This window comes from Hipposideros armiger, unplaced genomic scaffold (assembly GCF_001890085.2).
Source record: "Hipposideros armiger isolate ML-2016 unplaced genomic scaffold, ASM189008v1 scaffold_719, whole genome shotgun sequence".
In the NCBI taxonomy this organism is placed as follows: Eukaryota; Metazoa; Chordata; class Mammalia; order Chiroptera; family Hipposideridae; genus Hipposideros; species Hipposideros armiger.
Window position 1 is genome coordinate 476,093 of NW_017732069.1, and position 6,401 is coordinate 482,493.

Consider the following 6,401-nt stretch of genomic DNA (forward strand, 5'->3'; position numbering starts at 1 on the left):
GAGAGCTTCAGGGCAGCGTGATATCTTATTTATCTCTGTATCACAGTCTCCAGCATGGTCAGGCCCCACACATGCTTGTGAGCTTGACCAAACATAACTGTCAACATACCCCACACCGCTGACCCTTCCCGTATAATGAGACCTTTTGTACTAGACAGACAGATATAGCTAGATGGATGATAGATATAGACAGATAGAGACAGATGGATTATAGACAGATACAGATCTAGGTAAGGAGGTAAGTAGGCAGATCAATAGAGCACAACATAAACGCATTTACCTGCCACAGCTCAAAGGATGTCAGACTCTCACCTCCTCTGTCATCCTCCATAAGAAATCTCTCACCTTCCTTTGAATGTGTCACATATATTTACAATTCCATGCCTGACCACTGTCCTTCCTTGTCCCAGACACCCTTCTACCATGTCCCTGAATTTTATATTTAATAACCTCTTCATTCTTCTGGACACAGCTCAAGAAAAGTCTTTCTCTTCCCTTGCAAGCAAAGTTATTTATCTTTCCTCTGCTTCTTTAATATTCTGCAAATATTCCTATGATAGCTATGATCGTATGTTAAATAGTCATTTACAATGATAAAAACTAAGTTTCATATTTTAGGAGATTTACTGAGTAAAGCATAATATTAATTTAATGACTTAACAGGTAAAATTCATGAAGTCTTTGATCAGTTTGCACATCGTTTCCCTTTATACCTTAAATACCTTAAATACGAATGTTCCTGGAAAACCTCCTATTGCCTGTGTCTGTATAACTATTTTCAATTCATTTGGTAACCATTCATTAAACAGTCATATGCAGTGCTGTATTTTCTGTATTTGGGGCTGCCAGAAAGGCACAGGCTGCTTCATTCACGTTTTACCTCAAGGAGCCTGGCGTACAGCATGTGCTCATGCATGTTTCACATGGGCCACGAAAACCTTAAGACCATTTGTGTAACTGAGAACCCAGCTTGACCTATTTAAAGAAGAAAACTGCTTGGGAAAGGCTTTTTTTTGTTGGTGGTATAGTTTGTTTTTTCTAAATAAGGCATTTCTGAATATGGGGAGTGAGACCCTTCTCCCAAGCACCAGGGATCACCCTCCAGGAGCCATCATCCCTGTCTCTGCAGGAGGCTGCTCTGACATTTGTTTGGGTGGGGGTGAGGGGACTCACTCACACTAAGCTTCCATGCACTCCTAAGGAAGACCTTTGTCATGTGTCACCTGTGAGCCATGGAGAGTTCATCTGCAAGCTCAAATCTGGGAGAGGTGAGATGATGGAAACCCAAAGACAAAACAATCCGGCCTGAGATTTTGAGACAACTGTCTGACATGTAAGTCTGCACAATTGAACAATCGGGAGTTACTCAGGAGACAATGGCCCATTAATGAAAGGCCTGAACCCTCAATGGAGGCGGGAAACCACAGAACATTCCAGGACTCGACCCGAGTGGGACTGTGCTGTGGGGACCGTGGCTCACAGAACGGCCTTTCCAGAGTGTTCTCATCCTCAGGCACATCTAGATATAAGCTTGTCCATTCATGCTACGTAGCTGGGAATGCAAAGTATCCGGCCAGATCATCTGTCTTAAACCTGGGACTGCACGGCCCTGGGGGAGGGAGAGCACAGAAACGGCTTTTCTCCTCTGCCCTGTTCCAGCTCCACATTAGCTTGTGTCCTGGAGAAGGAAGAGAGTGCACTGGCTTTATCTGAGCCATGTGTGTGCTTGGGCGAGTGTCTGCATGTGTGGGGCCTAGTGTGGTGCCAGGTGATGGGATGTCTAGACCCCAGCAGCTGCCATCACAGAATATGGAGTCAGGTTGACTAGGAATGGCCCCCAAACAGTTCTGTCTTCCCCCTGTGAGGCCACTGGCCAGTTCTGTCCTACTGTCAAGCACACAGATTGGCGAGGGGCCATCTAGGAAGTCAGTTGACTCAAGTAGCTAGTGATTTAGAGGAAATAAACATAGGACATATTTCTTTGGGGGTTAAAACTGGCCGAGTTGTAGCAGTAATGATGACAGTCTTCCTGGTTCATGGTTACCAAACGTGTGTCCTGCCGTTGGCCTGTTTCCAACCTTTTTACATGTATCAGCCCATCAGCTTCTCAACAATCTTGTATCAGTTTCTTAGCGCTGCCGTAACCAAGTGCCACAGACTGAATGACTTAACAGCAGAAATGTGCTCTCTCAGGGTCCTGGGGCAGAAAGCTGAGACAGGTGGCAGCGGCTGGTTCCTTCTGAGGCCTGCGGGCCTGTCCAGGCCTGTCCCAGCTCCTGGCGCTGCTGGCACTCCTTGGCATCACTGGTTTGTGGACACGTCACCCCAATCTCTGCCTTCATCTTCACCTGGTGTCTGTGTGTGTGTGTGTGCCTATGTCCAAATTTCCCCTTTTTATAAGTGGCAGTCATATTAGGTAACCTTCCCCCCCACCCACTGACATCATTTTAACTTAGATGACCTCTGTAAAGACACTAGCTCCAAATAAATAAGGCCTCATTCTGAGGACTTCCACATATGAATGGGAGTGGGGGAGGAGGGGGTGCAGAATTCAACCCTTAACAAATCTATGGCGTAAATTCCGAAACTGTCTTCAGTGTGCAGATGTGGAAACTGAGGCACAGAGAAGTTATGCAACTTTCTTCAGTTAACAGGGAATGAAGTAGCAAAGTCTGTCCACCAGTCCAGCTGATCTGGGCTGAATTTACAAACTTAACACTACTCTCTCCTAACTCCATGTATGGCTTAGTGGTGAGGATTTTAGGAAACTGGCCAAAAGAAGAAAGGTTAATCCTGGTTAAATTTCGAATCCTTTGAGATCAAAGTTAGAGAAAATAAGTTGAGGCTGTTGGAAGATTTTGAGCTAAATAAGAAACTTTTCTCTCATTTAACGTAATTTCTGTGTTCTCCTACTGTACCTCATAGTAACTGCTTTAAAACAGTAACATTTCAACACAGAGTCCTATTCTGGAGCTGTGTATGACTTGAGATTTCTTATATAATTGAAAATTGTCTGAATAACAATGCTATGGCTCTCTCTCTCCCCCCTTCCCTCCCTCCCTCCATTCCTCCCTTCCTCCTCTCTTTCTTTCTTCGTTTCCTTCTAGAATATCTTAAAATGTAAGCATCTGGTCAATTTCATATATGCTCGTTATGGGGCTTAGGCATAATTAATATATGTACAAATTTGTAAACTGTTTCACTAATTCATTTATGCCAACTTGGGGTAAACACAAGACAAAATAAAACAATGGGAAACACGAGAAATTGTTTAAAAGTAGCAGCGCGAAGCTGTAGCTCTGTGTGCCTTCCAAGCCATTTACGTTAGGGGCTCTGCAGAACCCCTCAGCCTGGCCTAGAACTCCTCCCAAGGAGAAGAAAGGGCATGCCTATTCTTCCCAAATTCTGTATTGCTTTGAACGCTGTTCATTCAGTAATCCGCAGTTGGCCCATGGGGTCAAGAAGAGGCAGACTTTCTGCCAGTCCTGGGAGTGACTGCCAATTGTCCCCTGGCCTGTGACCTCCTTATCTGTTACTGCATTTTAAGCACATCTTCCCACTCTGAGCTCTTCCTCTAAAATGACACAAAGCTTTGTCTGCAGCAGCAAGCAGGCTTTGTTTTGCAAGTAAACCGGAATACCTAGTGCTTGCCCTCTTTTTTATTCCCTCTGAAATGGGAGACTCTATTTTTAGGCTGTGTCTGAGAGCCACCCACTTAGTCTTTACCAGATGCCAGAGACAACTGACAGAGTTGTTCTGAGGGACGCAAAAGGCAGTCCCAGAGGTCGGCGGGCCAGAAAGGCATTTGGGGTTCCATGCACGAAGGAAACCTGATTTCAGATCTCAGTGTGACATTCATGGCACTGGTCTAAATGCCTTCATTTTTTCAGCCTCTGAGGGGGAATGAAATCTTTCCATCATAAACTGTGTCTTTCGTTCATAATTCTCAAATCCAGAGGCAGACCCTGAGCTGATGGACTCAAGCAAACCTGCCACCGGGCCCTGAGCCTCTGAGTCCAGGTTCACTGTTCTGAGAGTCTAGTAATAGTTTTCACATAAGCAATCATGAGCTAAAAGGCAGGCTGCCTCAGCACCACCCTCTACTTGGTTATAATTTGGCTTTCACCCTGCCCCCACCCCATGTGCCCATCACACTCTCACCCAGGTCACTTCCCTCGCCCCCTGCCTTCTTTCCTCCATCATTTCTTATCTGACTCCATGCCGTCACTTAGCAGCATTTAGCATGTTCACAGGTGTCTTTGTCACTTACAGAGTGGAACCAGAGAGCAAAGTAAATCAGATCCTTCTAGGAAGCACACAAACAGCAGCTGATTTATCTTCATGTGCTATTTCCTCTGATGGGAGCAGCCGTCTGATTCCAATTACTGACATAATTGCAGTGGCTCACAAAACGGGGGCTTCATATAGGTGTGAATTTGTATTATTTTAAAGTGTTACCATAATAAGTGTGTGTAGTAATGAAAATGTTGAAATATTTAATGTTGGTTCTCTGGATACAATGCAGATCCACTTGCATACCCTTAACTACTAATCTCATTAAACACGGCTTTCCTAAGGACACCCCCAAAGGTGCGGTATGGTCAGATTCAATAATCTACTCATCTCTTTTTGAACAGGACATAAACTGTGCCTGTCCTTTGCCTACAGGTAAGCCACTGAATAGCATTAATCAGACTGTAAAATTGTGTGCTAATGCTGTTATCATTAACATATACACTTTAATAAATGCCATTTTAGAATGCAAACACATGGGTGAGCTGACTTGCTTCAAGACAGTCAAGAACACACATCTCTCGCATCAACTGAATAGTCAATTCCACCAGGAAGTGTCATGAAAATCCTCTAAAACGAGGGCACCCTACACCCAGGGTTTAAGGAAGTCTTTGACCCCTCCCACCAGCTTAACTTAGCACACCCGCGAAAGGCAGAAGCACACCCTGCATATGGGGTCTCGCTGCTCCAAATGCTCACCTGCTTCCTGGCTGAGTGATGACTGGTTGACAGTGGAAAGAAAGGAAGGAAAGAAAAAAGGGGTTAGATCCACCGTTAATTGATTTTACGGTTTTGTCTGATCTTTAAATCTGTATTTTGTTTTGTTTCATGTGAATAGAAGGGACAATGTCTGCAAAAGAAAAAAAAATCCCTGGACTGGCCAGATGGCGCAGTTGGTTAAAAGTGTGAGCTCTGAGCAACAGGGTCGCTGGTTTGATTCCCACATGGGCCAGTGAGCTGCCCCTGAGCTGAGCTGTGGCTAAGCTGCCAACGGGCGGCCTGATGGCTCAGCTGGTGAGAACATGTGCTCTTAACAACAAGGTTGCCTCTTCAACTCCTGCATGGGATGGTGGGCTGCACTCCCCTGCAACTAGATTGAAAGTGGCGACTGGGCTTGGAGCTGAGCTGTGCCCTCCATAAGTAAGATTGAAGGACAACAACTTGACTTGGAACTTATGGGTCCTGGAAAAACACAATGTTCCCCTTCCCCTATTCCCAAATAAAATCTTTTTTTAAAAAAGGAGAGAAAGACATCTCCTTTCAGCTTTCTCCCTAAATGAATCTTTCTATGATTTTGTGATTTGATCCCCACCCCAAAAAAAGAGAACCTAATAGGCATAAGACAAGTTTTCATTCAGGGTTTCAAACACGACACGTCACATTTTTCACAAGGAAAATGATCATCTTCCAAATATGGGTGATATTAAAGACTCAATAAAAAGTACTGCTTGACTTTGCCACATTTTAGGACTAGAAGCTGTATTAAGACTCGCTCAATTGCCTGGCGTTCTGCCCCTGCTGCGCGTGTGCATGTGCATGCACAAATGTGGCCTATTGCAAGAAATCCATGATTCCATCTTTACACAAACGTCTTCAAAAAATGCTTTCAAGAGAAATGAATGCTTAAACGCTTGTGTTTCCAACACACCAACTCCTGCAACTTTCATGGTTCCATGTTCCCATCAGCACCATCAAGACTCATTCTACAGTGGCCGCCAGCTTCTCAGTTCCACGTTCCAGCATGGCAGTCTCTCTGCCATTAGCTTTTTTGGTCAAACTCATCTCACTGACCTGGAAACATCCTGGCCATGGGAGGTCAGTCCCTTTCAATGGGCACTATCATTACAAGTTTTCTGGGTCATTATTTCCTGACCCTTGACCTGCCAGTCTATGTGATTGCAATGGATAGGAACTCTGTTACCAGGTGATTTGTGTATAGTGTCAGCTATGTTGAGAGAGAAATGACTGTTCCCTTGTTAACCTTTGGATTTTTTTTTTTTTAAGATTTTTATTGGGGAGTTGGAGGGATGGGAACAGTGCTGGGGAATTGGGGGAAGGGGAACAGACAAGTTGCTGTCGTTTTGTTCTTCAATCTAGTTGTGGAGGAC